Source organism: Patella vulgata, chromosome 8, assembly GCF_932274485.2.
Source record: "Patella vulgata chromosome 8, xgPatVulg1.2, whole genome shotgun sequence".
Classification (NCBI taxonomy): Eukaryota; Metazoa; Mollusca; class Gastropoda; family Patellidae; genus Patella; species Patella vulgata.
In genome coordinates this window covers 16,812,375-16,830,225 of record NC_065886.2, presented here as the reverse complement: position 1 = coordinate 16,830,225, position 17,851 = coordinate 16,812,375, and the positions used below count along the sequence as shown (strand labels likewise).

General features: G+C 35.2%; 1 long non-coding RNA gene across 1 annotated transcript; it reads right to left on the bottom strand.

Moving 5' to 3' along the window:
* Positions 1 to 16,072: 16,072 nt before the first annotated feature.
* LOC126830738 (uncharacterized) lies at positions 16,073 to 17,194 on the bottom strand. Its single transcript, XR_007683956.1, has 3 exons — positions 17,075 to 17,194; positions 16,696 to 16,809; positions 16,073 to 16,299 (listed from the first exon to the last, which is right to left on the bottom strand). It is a non-coding gene; the product is annotated as an uncharacterized LOC126830738 (long non-coding RNA).
* Between the last annotated feature and the right edge of the window lie 657 nt (positions 17,195 to 17,851).

The window sequence follows — 17,851 nt, the reverse complement described above, 5'->3', positions numbered from 1 at the left end:
TAGTTACAATATCTTCACCTCCCTCTATAGAACCTTTATATGTAAAAGAAAATTTACAGAATGTAAAGAACAGCATATTTACAGATTGACAATAAGGCATGTTCATCCAATATTATATTGTTGATTCAGCGATTCCTGTCAAATCCTTGAAATAAATTATCCTTACCGATATATAAATGATATTTTGATATTCCACTTGGATGAACAGTTTTTCCACCATTTTCTTCTACGTCAAGAAAACTATCCCAGTAGACAGCTACATCACTGTCGGATGACTGAAATAATATATTGGATTATGCATATAAAACTATCACAAAAACATTAATTCAGTACTGGTGTAAAGTATATCAAAACCGCTGAGTACATAAGAACTACTTAATAAAATGATATATTCATATATATTTCGAACTGTATAATGCAAAAGGCTTACTAATCAAATACCAGAAACAGCAGATAGCTAAACAGCATATTATTCGAGGACGGAAACATTACCCCGAAACACAATTAATCGGGCTAACAGGGAATGAATGACACACCATATCTCATGTGTGTTCGAATATACAGGGATCGAAACATTATCCCGAAAAACAATTTGTACAAAGTATATTAATACCGCTATAAGTTATATAAAACAAAAGGTGGGCTTAACCAGACTTACTAGAAACAACGGATAAATATATCACATATTATCCGAGAATTGGACCATTATACCGAAACACTATGAATCGGGCCAACAGGAATGAATGACACACCACCTATTATAGGTGTTCGAGTATACTGGGATGGCCATAACGGGGTTCGACTATATTAATACAGCAGTATTACCTGGTATTTAAATTCGTTCAAGTTCTCCACCCACACCCGACCACCATTTGGTGGAGTCAAATCAACAGTTACTCCATCACTACAAGAGTTTACTTCTTCCAATTTTTCCGTCCATTTTTCATGACCAGCAACTACAGCATCAGCATGGATACAGATATAATACCGTCTTCCGTGTTTTAAAGTATTTTGAGTTAAAACATTGATGTATTCGTTTTCTGCGAAAAAAATTATAAAGAAATGCGGTAAAATTTAAGTATTTATTAAAATGATGAAGTCAACGAAGAATCCTTCAAAGTAAAAAAAAATAGCACAAGGAACCAATGCTATTTTGAAGATTACCGAAACTCCCTCACCGGTTTGTCCACACTGTATAACATCTGGATGTGAACAAGGATCTCTTATCATCATCTTCGGTTGAGTAAAATGTGTTAGAATAGAGAATGCCGGGTCTTCCAGTAAACCCCACGTATAGTTTCTATGTCTTAATGTAGGCCATACAGCTGATATAATATTTTTATAAGATGTATAGTCCACATCTTGTTTAGACCAGGCTAGGTTCAGATCCAGAGAAATTGACTTTCCGATGTCATTTGTGTTGGGATCTGAAATACAAAACAAACAACATCTTCATTGTCGTCAAACGTTTCTAATAAAAGGATGTAAATGTCATTATCGGGTCTGTCAAAACTGCGCGCGCGCGTGTGTGGGTGTGTGTGTGGCGGGGGGGGGGGCGGGGGCGTTTATTTCAATTGCACGATATATTCAAAAAATACTTACCGTTATTTAATGGTTGTCCTATAGCATCTATAACAATAGCCGGTATAATTAATACCGGATCTACAGATGAACAGTTTTTAATATCCGAAGATATTATTGTTGATAAACCAGCTTTATTAAATATTCTTACAGCCAATCTTCTACATTCACTAAAATCAACTTCACCATCTAAATTAATGCTAAACTGAAACTAAGAAATAGAATAATATTACATGAAATAGGTTCGTGTTGAAATGAAATAGGGTTTGACGTCCTACTGTTCTGCTCCGAACTGGGCTAATGAAGACGGGCATACGCCATACAGTGTGCTATTAGGGAAATTTTGTCAGGACAGCGGCACTACGGCCTACTCTTATATCGAATTCCAACTGTCAAGGGACCTCGGTTTTTCGTCCCATCCGAACGACTAGACAGCTGTCCTTGTCAGGCCCTTCGTCGTGCATCACTCACAAGGGGGGAACCACGCCGGAAAATCTGGATGAACATTCTCCGCCAATGCAGGGATCGAACACCCGACCTCCAGGCTAGTCTTACCCACTTAGCTACGCGATCCCCGAAATAGGTTCGTGTAGTTACATAGATATCCTGTTGAAATGAAAAACAACACACATATATTTTTGCTTAAACGCAACCATTTTTTTGGGTGCACATCACTTATGCTGAGAACCTGATACATTTGGTAGTTGCGCATTAACACAGTTACATTTTTTTGTTTTTTCTTTCTATGGGCATTCCCATAATGTATACAGCTGTAACAGAATTATAAAAGCATACAGACAATCTTAGAAGTCAGACTATTACCTTTATCTCGCTTATTCTCTGTACATTGTTTACTTTACTCCATTTAGTAAATAGATGACTATTGTGTTTATTATCTGTTATACTCCACATATATTTATCTATGGTAGACTCAACAGAACACACTTTATCTTCGGTATTACTCTTGTAAGTCAAGCTAACATCTAACTGGGATATGGAATAAAACATGAAATGATAACTGTATTATAATCAATCAGAACTTCATATCAGATTACATTTAGAAGCTCATTGACAGATTTTAGGTGCATACTGTGTTAATTGTATGGCTACTTCGTTAGGTTACATGCCGTCACTGTGCTCATTAATGTGTTGGTACAACGTCATATTAACGTTAAGTTGTTTTATGGGTGATTGTGTTGGCATTCGACCAGCAACTATTACTGTAGTGAGCTGCAAATTGAATATTTGATTATGTATAAATATTGGACATATACAAAGAAATCATTTTATTTAGTTGGATTATTTATATTTGAATTACCTGGGAACCTTGCATCGTTTTGTGGAGTATATCTATATGTGGCATATCAGGTTCGCTCAACACTGTTACACCATTACTGACTACAGGTCGAGAACAAACTTCACCCGAACAGAACCTCACACTGCTTCTATATGTTTTACAATAATCTAATACTACTTGTTGGAAGATTTGACCAGAATTTGAAAGAAAATTCTTATCTTCTACATTGTGCCATATATCATCTGTTAAATAACGAATAATAATTTAATAATAACATTCCAATATCAGTTTGCTGATTAACCTTCTTTATTTTTAACAACCATTCTATTTTTTTTATTCTAATAATAAATATATCCAAATGCTATTCATTTCAAAGTAATTCAGTCATTTATTTCAAAGTAATTCAATTATTTATTTCAAAGTAATTTAATCATTTATTTCAAAGTAATTCAATATTTCATATACCTGTGTTTTTCTGTCTCATTTGTAGCGTCCATTTAATATCAGGATACATATGTTTATATGCATTTGATATTGTCCAATGTGCCATGTAATAAGATGTTGATTTTTGATAGTCAATATCCGACTCACAATCTGAGCTTGAATTCTGTGTTAGAAAAAAATGGCGTATAATCTTAAAGTGTTCTAAATTGTATCACTATTATTACTCCCATTATCAGTGCAATAATTTGTCTTTCATGAACATGATTTAAAAATACATTGCGGGTCTTTCTTTAGGCCTGAAATGTTGTTTAAACGATTAATTTGACATTAATGATTTTATCCAAACCATAATCAACTCACGGCGTCATCTTATTGTCGGATTTTTACTGGATTTGAATCCGATCTGCTGCTCAACGCCCATACATGATTAAATCCAAATATGGATAATCGAGACTATGTTTTTATCCTACCGACTTGAGTAATTATGATCGAGGCTATGCTTAAAAATCAAAATCCAATATATCGGTGGAGCAATTTGACTAATTTTTCAATATATTCTATTTAGGTTATCTATTTCTTTAACAATTATAGCGAGAACAGTCAACTCTTTATCTAATCTCCAATAATATATCTTTAGTGTACAATTAAAAATAAGAATCAAAACGCTAATAACACCAATATTGTCCTATTCTTAGCTTACTAATATTAGGAAAATAGTTTACCTGTTGCGAATAGTGGTTTGGTAGCCAGGATAGTTTTTCTATGTTTGTTAATTTTATAAAATGAAAGAAAGTAATATGCTATAAGGACAGGCAAATAATGTGGTGTTTTAAATGACAAAATATCAACAGTGCCATAGACATATTATGACCATGAATTGTACATGGTCAGTAGTACTTATCAAATACAAGAGACATAAATGTGACCCTTGCTGTCGGCCTACACCAACTATTGGTTTTTGAGATGATATATTGTTGATGTCAAATGTTTACATCTACGAGGTAATCTCAATCTAATTATTAATGCAATATTTATTCGTAAAATATGTGGTTGTGAGGTAATCTTTATTCGTAAACACTGTAGTTATGAATAAGGCTGTGTATTAACTTACCCTTTTGCTGACAATCAGAGCCATCTTTTATCCGAACTTCATTATTCAGGTTAATATTTTTCTGAACTATAGTGATACCATTAGATGATGCTTTTGTTGTTCCAGCGTCACTTCTAGCTGTTACCGTTACAAAGTATGTCTAAAAATTGTAACAATAATAATATTGAAAGAATAATAACACTACATACAAATGTAGATTTCGGTATTTGTGCACGGAACTGAAAGGGAAGCATCTATGGATAGAGCAATGAGGTTGGGTTTTTTTCTGAAAAACGAGTATCTTGTAGCTTTTGTATACAATTGTTGCATTAAAACATCCCACCTACCTTGTGCAGCTGTAAATTAAGCCAGAGAAATGTGTGCTGGGTCTTACTACCAACGTTTACATCTTTTATATCACTAACAAGTGGTTGTGAGCCAATACCAATACTGTAAGTCACGGGTTCGGTCATATCGTCAGATTCAAACCCAAACCATCTTGCTTTTAATGTAGTGGTCGACAGTTGAAAATTACTGTCTTCTAACTCCTTAAGGGTACATTATATAAACATAAACAAATGTGTTCCAATAGAGAAATACAAACGCAGATGAAAGCCTATGTTAGGTACTGTTATCAATACTAGCGCAAATGTTTACCATATGGTTGACTATTAACTTTATTTAGTGTATGTGTGTGACAACGAATACACTTAGAACAGTGGTTCTCAATCTACTTTGCCAATGGTTTGGGTGCTTTTAATTTAGTGGTTGAGAGTTGAAAATTACTGTCTTCTAACTCCTAAAGGGTACATTATATAAACATAAACAAATGTGTTCCAATAGAGAAATACAAACGCAGATGAAAGCCTATGTTAGGTACTGTTATCAATACTAGCGCAAATGTTTACCATATGGTTGACTATTAACTTTATGTAGTGTATGTGTGTGACAACGGATACACTTAGAACAGTGGTTCTCAATCTACTTTGCCAATGGCACACCTTGGAACACATGAAAGAATGGCGGCACACCTGGTTAAATATATATGAAAAACATTTGAATTTTGCAAAATAAAAACATGGCAAGTCAGACGGCATACAACCGTAGACAGAGACTAGTCGTAGAAACATAAAGGAAAACACATCTATGAACTTATCAGCGAATACTCAACTGGGATCATGTGGTTTTTCGCATATTCTTAGGGTTCCTAAGAAAATTCCGCGGCACATTTGTGGAGATCTCGCGGGCACACCTGTGTGCCGCGGCACACTGGTTGACAATCACTGACTTAGAAAGAGGAAATGTATTTTGCAGTATCGGTTTTGTGGAATCTGAATACCCTGATGATAAATGATCTAATATTGACCAAAGACTAGAGGGTTCCTTTAACCAACTATGTAGGTTGCAATATTTGAGAAGAGTCCCTGGTCCAAGGTGCCAAACATGATTTGATATTATACTTAATTTTAACCAGGCTACCTCACTTTCACAATACCACCAACTGTTAAAAACAGCTAACACAAAGACAATACCATTAGGTTATTGTGCGCATTTAAACTATCTGTTCCATAGAAATGGACGCAGATGAACCATGCAAACGAGTCCGCCGTAAACATATATGAAAAAGCTTACATTAATTCCAAAATCAACTGCCTCATCAGGTAGAATAACTTCAAATACAACTCCCTTGGCTGGTTTTCTGGTATTATGAATATATGGATTAGATGTGAACACACTGTGTAATCCAACTATGTTCTCTACTCTTATAGATACATAGTAGGTAAAGCTGTGATGTAAATCCCAATGAAGATCATCCATGGAGAGAGCTGTACAGGTTGGTGGGTTAGCTAACGTACAGCTTCCGCCAGACGATAAGGAAGAATACGGATACACGTCTTCAGTTCCCGGTGAACTACCTGTAAAATGAAATACATTGCTTCTGAATATTCACGACACAGAACAAACCTTTGGTTTTTCAGATCCGAATTCAATTTTATGACTGCTATTCTCAAAATAGAGTTCCAAATAGTTGCCAGATTTGACCCTATTCGCGAACACTATCAACTACTAATTAACTATATTCTATTTTTGAAACCGCCTTTGAGCGAAGGGGGAACTCATACATAAACTTACCTACGGCCGTTGTAAAGATAAGTTGCGACGATTCGGGATCAGATACAGTTGCTGCTGACCAATCGGCCTCCAATATCTCATCCTCAAATTTAACCAATACCTCACCACCAAGAGTAGGGGGAACAGTATGAACTAAGATCGGGCCTAATCCCTGGAAAATAGTTATAACATATTCTAACTTTTTAAACTTTTGTAGAAAAATAAACCAATTTTTGGATTAAAGTACTAAAATCATTAACAAGTGCCACCAACCTGAACAGTTACTTTTCCAGCTTTGTTAATTGCCTTAATACTGATGTAGAATTCGGTTCCATCACTAAGTTGCAGGTGGTAACCACGGTACCAAGAATGGTGATGGGTTGATGTAAATGGTAAAATGTCAGGGGCAGAAACTGAACTTTCTGCAGATGCTAGACCAAATTCATAATTGTAAATTTCTGTATTCATCAAACTACCCTTAGCAGTCCAATTAACATATAACTGAAATAAAATTACTATTTGTTATGTTCTAGTCTTGTTTTAGATTTTTAAGACTTATGTAAATGGGACTCAATCCGGTAAAGAGAATTCAATAAAGATGTTTTACCGTGTTTGTGATGTAGCCTCCTAAGTAAATCTAATTCTGATTTACAAGAGATGTGACAAGAATGCCTCCGAATTCCAAAAATGATCACGGACGCTAAACCTAATTTCTATTAGTTATTTTGAAGATTATTAACCGGTTTATGACAGGCTCTGTTTTGGAGAGACCAAATTCAGAAACGGAAATACTTACACGAGAATGCATTGCAAGATACATCTTTGCAACAAATACATCTGTGATTGGGTTTTCATTACAAAACATATTTGCCGGATATGTATGTATTGTACCATTGGAAAACCGCTCAATAGGAAAAAGATCAGTAACTTCGACCGTTTTGGCATTTCTCCTGAAATATATTGATCTATTCTGTTATAACATTCTAAGATTTTAAGATTTCTGAAACGATTATAAGAAGGTAAGCTTCGTTTGGAAAGGTTACATTTACTTCATTTATAAAGTTTTACTAGCAAATCAATTATTCCAACGGACTCTTGTGTTATCTTTAGTTTGCATGTGTTAACAATATGACATGTTATAACGTCTTTATTTCCAAGCTTGATAATATTAATCCGACCTTCTACTGCACACAATTGATCGCAGTCGTCTTCTGTTTACTCAATGACTAACAGCCATTGTTACTTATTAAGCTAAGGTCCATTACCATTTTGTATTGTTACATAGTTTAATTTGTTTACTTATTCTGATGTTTTAAAGATATAAATATGGGGATCTTTAATAATGGTTAAGGCGAGGGACGGAGATATTGCCAAACTAGGTCTTTTGTCAACTGTGAATTCACATTAGTTGAAAAACGTCTTTTAAATGGGTTACTATACAAAACGATATATTTTAATGAATCAAATAGACAAGCGGTTGTTTGGACACCAAACAAGCTAAAAAAGTGACTTTTCGTACAATCAGGGGACATAATCCAGGAATTTATGGCTCGATAGTCGCGAATATCAAAAGGAATCGACATCTCTGAGATATAAACATATATTTTAAGTTTCATCAAAATCAGATAAAAAAGTTGACTTCTAGAGAGATTCCACAACCTTGGTAGTACATACTTTTACATTAAATGCGTACAAGGAGTTTCCATTTTGTCAAGCAGTTTTGGTCTGATTTTCACGAAATTCGAACTCAATCGCCATTAGGTTGTAACACTGATATATTTTAATGTTTTTAAAATCGGATAAAAATTGGGACATCTAGTGGGTCCACAACATGGATATTACATACTTTAACACTATTTGCGTACATAACGTTATATTTTATATACGAAAATCACTTAAACTAAAGATTGTACTTACATACAAGCTGCATCTGGGTCTTTGAGTAAATATTTGCGTCTTGTATTTGATATATAATATACTTGATTATTTTCTTTTATTAAACCACCTTTAATTCTAGCCCCTTCTATATCTATTTCACTTATGGTAGGCAATGTTCTATCAACAGCAACTCCATCAGAACAAACTGGTATAGATACTTCTAAGGCTCGGTTATATGCTACCACGGTGATGTAATATTTACCATCAGACGGTGCTGTCCAAGAAGCATGCGTAGATGTAGTCTGTTGGACATCCTAAAAGTATAATAGTACGAGATAACTCTTACCAAATACATTTACTTTAAAAAACAAAAGATTCATTTTATTTGTTTCACTTTATTTGCTTAGATTACCTGTCTGTTTGCAAGAGCCAGTTGAAATTTATTGGCACCCAAACAAGACGTGGAAAACCCATACTGATAAAATTTCACTCCACTCTCTCTATCAAAGAAACCATCCCAGTGTGCAAATAGTTCTAAATCTGGTTGAAAGTCTACTTCCGGTGTACCAGATTTACCGTCATGCACCATCCCTTGGTGCGGTGGACTAGTATCAATTGTAATCTGAAATTAAACGAGACTATAATGAAAAGAAGCAGTTAATAATTGATATGTTTACCAGATGCATCTCTGTATATCCCTCTAAAGTAAATTCAACACGTGAATGCCCCTTGACAAATCCAACAAGCCAATAGTGAGCTTGGTGTCCCCTGCCGAAATCCCAAAATAAATAGATGATACATATCAATTAATTTCACAATTCTCATTATCGAGCTTAGTCAAGGCAATGATATAATGAATCTATACTCGGAGTTTCATCACTCTCACCCAATTGGAACTAAAGTTATCGTGTTCCAAAGTCGAAGCCAATTAAATTGCTTATCTCTGCTTAGTAGAAAATGCGCATGATAGACCTCTGCCAAGGAATTCACCTAATAGACACATACACCACGTTTGAACATTCTAGCACAATTAGAAGGAGCGTTATTGTGTTCCAACGTCTCGACAAATTAGATCGAAGTGCTCAGCATCGAATTTCGTTAAGGTATTGATTTAATGAAACCATACACGAAGTTTCACTACTATCACTCAATTAGGATCAAAGTTGTCAGGCTCCAAAGTCTCGATCAATCAAATCGCTTATCGTTCTGCTTACCCAAATTTGAAAATGCTCAGGTATTGATATGGTGAAACTGTACACAAAGTTTCATCACTTTCGCTTAATTATAACCAAATGTATCGTATCCCAAAGTATCAAACAATCAAATTGCTATCCCTGCTTACCCTAAGCACAAAATGGTCATCTTCGAACACCATCAAGGTATTCATCTAATATACACCTACACCAAGTTTGAAGATTCTAGTTCAATTAGGAGGAGAGTGTGACGGACAGACGGACATACCCATTTTAATAGTCGAAAGGCAGGGGACCCTAAAAAGTTAAATTTGTTTTCATAATATATTTATAACAATGCTACACTGTTTAACTATCCAAACACATCTTGCATGGAGCAAGGATGGATGTAAAGTGTGAAGTCTATATTTGTGGTTATGGTTTCATTTTAAAAATCTAATACATGCCTGTTTAGTCAGAGTTGTTTCTAATTTAGCTTGGTTCATCACAGTAATAACGATACGATAATCATGGTCATGTGTACCAGTATTTTTATTGTTTAAGATGCCTTCTCCTGGTGTAGCAGTCTTAGGTGGTTTTATTTGAAAATGGCGATGATAACATGTACTAGTGGGAATACAATAACAATTGGCTCCTCTGGCATTATTAGAATATTTACTTTGACATTCTTCAATGTTCTGAAAGATAAAATCAGTACATAGTATTCAATAGTAGTCAGAGGAACTTGTGCCTGAGGAGTTGTCTCCCTTGTTGTACTTTGAAGACCCCATCCCCTCTCTTTAATTAATATCCAAGTATTTTAAAATACAAAATATAGTCTACTCGTTTTTGTTAGAAGAGTAACGAATTTAATAAGCAATTCACGGGATGGTATTCACGCAGTTTCCCCATTGGTATATAAAACTTTTCCTTCATTATCGTCTACTTACCGCTGTTTCGCCTTGTGGTGGAATACGCTGAGATCCATGTTCTACTTCTGTTAAATGATCCCATATCTTCCATTGTACTGTCTCTATTCCACTATGATCATCATAGGCTTCCCATTCTATACTGTAAAGGGTACATTAAATCAATACATGTATGTTTAATATATAATACGTTCATAACAAAATATAATGCCATCTTTGCTGTCAATATAATCAACTTCAAACAGAATCTGGACAGAAAAGAGAGAGAGAGAGAGAGAGAAATGGGGTTTAACGTCCACTCGACACAAACTAGGTCATTTCGGGACTAACATATGGTTTAATTTTATTTACATAATTCGCTTGCGCGTAGGGGTCTTTAGCAGTGGGGGGAACCGGAGGGCCCGGAGAAAACCCACGAGGTTGGACAGGCGACCCTACTCCTTGTCACATACAACCGGGGATTCGAAACCACGCCAGTCGACTCAATGACAGACTTTATGATACAGCGCGCGCACGCTAACCATTCAGCCATCCAACCCCCCCCTGGACAGAAAAACTGAATGACAAAACATAAAATGTAAAAGAAGTATTCTACATGGAAGGAAACTATTCTGCCTATTCAAGTTTACTTAATTTTCAATCTCGTAATTGTAGTCTCACGGGTAATATAGGAGTCATATTTTGAAGATATCGTAAATATCAGGGTGATACTTAATTCACAATCTCGTGTTGGTGTCCCCAATGTTATGTATAACGTCTGTTACTTACACCATTTTATCAAGTTCCTCAAAACCATGAACTGCTAGATTAACCTCATCACCTTTTGTTAACCATAGATTTTCAATAACAGGTGGTGAACTATCAAAATGGACGGTCAACGATTCTTCCTTGTATTGAGATAAAATATCGTAACCTTTGATAAAATATCGTAAAGTATCGCCATCTTTCAGAACTGGTGTTATTGTCACTTGTTGATCAAGTCCTAGATCTACGAATTCATTTTGAGAAGGCTGGTTAATCGAACTTCCTCCAGAGTGGTCCACTTTATGTATGCTTTTAATACTAACAATTCCTGAAAAATTAAATCCAAATTATCTAATATAATATTCAAATGTCAAGGGTAAGATCATATAACAGGCAATAAAAATGGAGCAATCCCTTAAGATTTTTCATAAACTTTATATGCATTTGATATAATAATAAAACGTAGTCATCAAGGTCCAAACTGTTCGGATTTTGCTGATTGCACATTATTTCGCCATTTAAGTTTACCTAGGCTGTTGAAGGTGGCGCACCGCTGATTTATCAATATCATGTCTGGTAAAACTGTTTGACGGCCTACAGTCATACCTCCAAACCATAATTAAACCTCTGTTACCTTGTACATTACTGATTGCCTGTGTTGTTCTAGACCCATAATTATCATCATATTGAGACTCTACACCAGGTTCTGGTTTAACAGCTGCTAGAAAACGACCATTATGATGTACAGTGTTGATATATCTATTAGTCCAGCTGATTGTAACAGAATTTAAATTAGTCTGCCATTTGTAATTGGTAGTAGGAACAGCAGTTGTCACTCTAAGCACACTCCCAGACGTCGTTGTTACAGCAGATGTGTCATCAAATATAATCAATCGTCTGGCTTTCTTGTAATTTCCAGCTTTATCATAAGCTGATAAAATCATGGAATACACGGCGGGATCGGGGAATGTAACAACAACACTTTTCTGAAAGAATAGAGTTTCACAATGACAAGCATATTACAAATCTAAACATACACCTTTATCTTCATCTTTCCGAACTAAACATTTTAGTATACACTTCATTTTGTAGTCGTATTTACTACCATTTTAATTATGTCGGTTTTTATGTTGTAGTTGGTTATTGGGTTTTATCTGACTTTGTCAACGATATCATTTAATTGCTTTTATTACATCTTTATTCTTTTTTTCTAGGTCTGAATTCTAGGCTTGTTAAACTCTGACTGTAAATATTATAATAATTCATAATGTACTATCATAGATGTTGTAATTTCCAGTATTTCATATAAACATAGTTATAACAACACAGTGTTCCATAGTTAATTGATTATTGAGATTTTATACAAAACGTAAAAGTCCTGATTAGAGAAGTGTCACCATAGTGACACATACTGAGGCTTTTGGAGACCGCGGCCAGGATAGTCACAAAGTCCGCTTTGCGGTGCCGTTGTCTTGGGATACGGGACCAGGATAGTGTCACAAGACTACTTTATTGAAACTTTGATGTCGGAAGCATTATTTTGTCATTGTAAATATTGCATATCATACTCACTGACGTAGTTCTCGAGTCCGACTTCCTCGCCTTGACACCAAGTTCATTACCAACACGATGAAGTTCAAACAGTTCATACTCGTATTCTTTAATCCGGGCATCTGTATCCATCCAGCCGTCCCATGAAAAACGTTGAGTACGCTAGTCAATAAATAATTTAGGATTAGATAGAAATAGTGGCTGTAGACTTTATTCTCACGTCATTCCAGTTGATATTATATCGCCGTGAATGGTATTTAAATAAACGAAATGGTTTTATTCCCAACAAACTAAATGGGTTTTCAGGAATAACAACGTCATCGACGGAGAAATACTTATGAAGCACTAGCCTGGGGGTAAAAATTAAAAAGTGGCAAATGTTAAACTAAATTGTTCAGAATCGGGTTATTCCGTACTTACTCTAAAGGATGCATTTGAAGCTGTATAAGGTAAGATAATATGAGGATGAAATAAATAATGCATCGTTGGGAATTTACAATGATATAAACCTGTTCGGAAAGTGAAGGCATTTCTTAACATAGTAAGTAGTGGGACAACTGAACACCTACTCTGAGTTATCTCTACGCGCTACTCCCTGATTGAGACTCTGGTATACACTAAATCCATTGTATGCCCCCGCCACCCCGACCATCCTCATCCCAGCCATATGCCCAAATGCTTCAAATTCACTTAAATTGTTCTGCGAAATCTCAACATCACAATGCATGTCTAGAGGACATCTTCATGGGGTTACAATTAAATAGATGTACACGGAATGGATGTGATATAGAATAATATGTGTCTTATCTGGACGATAATCTGTTTGAGGTTTACAATAATATTGGTCTAGAGTATATGTACCTGTTTAGATAAGTCTACATCAGAGAGCATATCTAGAGAACATCCTGACCTGGGTTTACAATGATATGGATCTACACTGTCAAATGTTATAGAAAATGTATTGGTTTGAGTCAATCCTTGTAGATATCTAGTTTCCACCAAGTTTGTTTCTTTATTTTCAATCTTAACAAATCCACCATTGGCAACGGACATCGAAAACGTGAGTCTAAAATGTACATCATTGTAAACTGTGAGCAAGACATTTTGTTTTAACTACAGAATATCAAATATTGGTTATGATATCTGTATAAAGACATATCTGTCAAATGTGTACATTCATCAATCTTCATTGAATTTAAAAAGGGACATAACTGTGCGAATAACAGTAACAAATTATTGACAGCACTTGTTGTCTGGATAGTTACATCTGAATATTGTATGTAAATCTTAAACAGAGAAGATAACACTGTATCCACTGTTGTATTCACAATGATCACGAAAGTGAAATATGTCTGTCAGTTAGCCCCAATCAACCCAGCTATATGCAGTTACATAGAAACTGTTTCGCACTTTAGACAGCACATTTGGGTACTTTGCCCAAGACTTCAAGAGCTTAAGGCAGAGAATAGGGCTTTTACTGTATTCTAGCCCTTTGAGCATCATAATTAGTGAAAAAGAACAAAAAACATTTTTATTCCATTCTCTCGTGCATGTGTTTTGTGATATCATGCTAGTTAATTAAAACCCTTACACATCATTATGATTAAATGGTAGAGATAATGATTATGTTCTTGGTAAGTCAAAAACAATCGAAAAACGTTTTTATTCTCTCGTGCATGCGTTTTGTATTAGCATGCTAGTTTTTTGTGCGAAAACTTACACATCCTTGTGATTAAATGGTAGAGATAACTGAGATAAATCTGTTAATGTCTGTTCACAGGTAAACACGCCCTGATTAGGATTACTTCGACTCTGTGGTCCGCCACAAGGATGAGAAAGAATATTATTGACATCTGAAATAGAACAACGTATTCCAAGAACAAAGGAATCATCTGGCATCAAGTAAATATAAGTTGGTTTCAATCGCCCGGTGTGCTGTTAACAAATGTTTGTCTCTCAAAAATATGAAAATCCATGGGTTTTTTTTTTTACTTTACTTACTTAAACATACATTATGCAAGAGCTAAATCTGCCTATTGCAGGTCTTTCTTTAACCCTGAAATGTTATCTAAATTATTAATGAGACATAAATTAACTTATCCAGATCATAATCAACTCTCGGCGTCATCGCTAGCCAGCGATATTTACTGAATTATGATCCAATTTGCTGCTCAACTTTGATTCATGATTAAATCATGAAATGGATAATCGAGACTATGTTTTTTATCCTACCGACATTAGTAATAATGACCGAGGCCAGGCCGAACATTCAATCGGTAAATTCTCGGTTAGAAGAGTATCAATTTGACTGAAAGTTTCAGCAAATTGCCTTTACAATATATAGTTCTAACCATTATAGTAAGAACTGCCAGCTCTTTATCTAATCTACAATAATGTATATTTAATAATATATCCGACACTATGGTTACACTTATGCAGTGTCACGGCGCCAAAAAGACAGACATTTCACTTTCGTGTGTCGCTGTATCCAGACTTTCACATTAATGTACTTTTTTTAAATGGATAAAACCTGTGTTGTTATAATAAAGTCCTTGTTTATATATGAAATACAAGAAACTACAACATCTATGATAGTACCTATAATATCTACAGTCTGAGTTTAACAAGTCTAGAACCAGATTTAACGGATGAAACACTACGTGTTGTCTCTATCCCGGCCTAGGCCGAGGCGGCTAATGGTACGTCTCCCTTGGAACGTCGTTTGATAATCTCCATCCCATAAGCCAGGGGCCCTGGGTACGTCCTTCTAAGAACACTACGCGATGTCTTTAAAACACTTATCGCGCTGCATGGTTTAATTTATATATAAAGTTTAGGTACGTCAGCTATTAGCGCGGACCATTACCATATTTTGATACGTGTTTTATTGGGCACCCATTTACGTCATCCCTATTGTATAAAATTGGTCCAATCTGTACTATACCAGATGGCCGGAGACCGATGACCTGTCCATTAACGTAATAGTCATTGACCGATTTTAATCGACAAAGTACCTAACTATCCCAAAGCTTAGAAAGCTAGCTATCACCAATTTGTAGTTAACGACTTCAATACATTAAGCAAAACACCATTCAGAGAACTTAAATAACCCCTATAGATATACAGTATTGCTTATGGTTCATAGGGCATTAAGCTATAGGATTAAGAACATTAATACTAATGCAACCAACGCGAATAACGTATAGAAAATTACAGTTTTGTGTTGTATTGATACAGTATTAAAAGGACCCTTACCTCTTTCCAGACGTAAACTCGCACTAATAATGCCAACTTTAAAATCCTTGACATACGCCTGTCGAGAAGGTACAACTGGTTGGTAATCCGCAGTAAATCTAAAGTGAATATTAACAGGATTAACCATATTAGTCCATACAGTATCTTGAACTGGTCCTATATTTGTATTTCCTGGTGCATCAGTTTTACCGCCATTATTAGCTGTCAGACTTAGTATATTCTCTTTAATTGAAGGCTTTTCTGTTACTAAAAAGATATAATGGCAATAATAGCTATTAATTTACAAACGCGTTTTACTAATCCGCACAGGTTTTAGTACTGACTTAAGTTTACTACACTCCTTAATACTGCATTTTAACAGTTTAAACAAACTCAACCAATAGTGAATACGCTTCCTTAACAGCTTTGCAACACGCCATCTGAATTAGTTACTAATGAATAATTCGTTATTGTGAATATTATAAAACGCCGTAGAATAGTATGTTTACAGTAATTTTATTTAGAAATTTTAACACAGAATGGGGGAGCAGACTAGACCTAATGACACGGTTTTTTTTTATCAAATCGATGTCGACAAAACCCTACTACAACCGTTTGTGTGATTATATCGCTAAAATTTTAAAAGACAGTGGCAACACTTACTTTTATCGCAGTTTGATCCTGTAAATCCTGAGGTACATATACAATTTGATGCCAATTCATTAGCACAGCTTCCGGGATAACATGGAGTACTGTCAGATCGCCAGGAACACGCCTCTGTAATAATACAAATATAATTTATGCTGACCATACAAAAATGGCTTGGATTGATTGAATTCCTGGACCATTGACCTCTGCCAGATATAACGACACATACACACCTCAAACACATGTTAGTCAAATATGTGAATGGATAACGTTGTTTTTAGAACTGGGTCGAAGATAACCGCTATACAGCATGCATCTTTATTTCAACATCAAGGGCCGAATTTATGTTGGTCATATATTATAGAATATTGATACCTGTACATTAAATACTAACTTGTACAGCGTGTTTTATCACTGGAAACAACATAAGCTCTATAGTCAGGTTTTTCATCTCGTACTCCTTCACATCTAGAGCACCTCTCATTCCATGATGATGTACACGTTTCCAGATCACAATTTGTAATAGCTGAGCACACTATAAAATTTAATGAAAATACGTTACTAAATCATACTACACTATCAACGACAAGCGTTAACAATTATTAAATGCCCATCTACTATTGAATGTGGATCACGCTTTACAATATCTGTCAGTTAAGCTCACACTTTACTTTTCATGCCATCTGTTGTGACTGTCGCATTTCATATATGAGACGACAGTATAATTATTACTATCTGAATATTTATAAACGACATTCGGTCCATGCATTTTTAAATTACATTCTATTCGTTGATCAGAACAAAGTAACACATCGCCGAACTCGTTACGCTTAATGAGGGTGATTTCTATGAGTCCCACGCTCGTATATTGCTAAGTCAATACCAACTTTATTTAATATTTTTTTAAGAATAAAATACAAAAAACAAAAAAATGATAGATCAGAAAAAAGATAATACATACTCTCACACGTCGGGCCAGTCGAATAGAAACCATCTTTTGGACAGCTACATTGATCAGGATTTGGACATGTACCATATATATATCTTTGAATACTACCATCACTATATTTTATATGGGAGTTGGGGAAATAGTTATCACAAGCTGATGGGTCAATCTTGTTATCACATAAAGCTAGAATATAAAGTACACACAGTTCAATATGTAATAGGC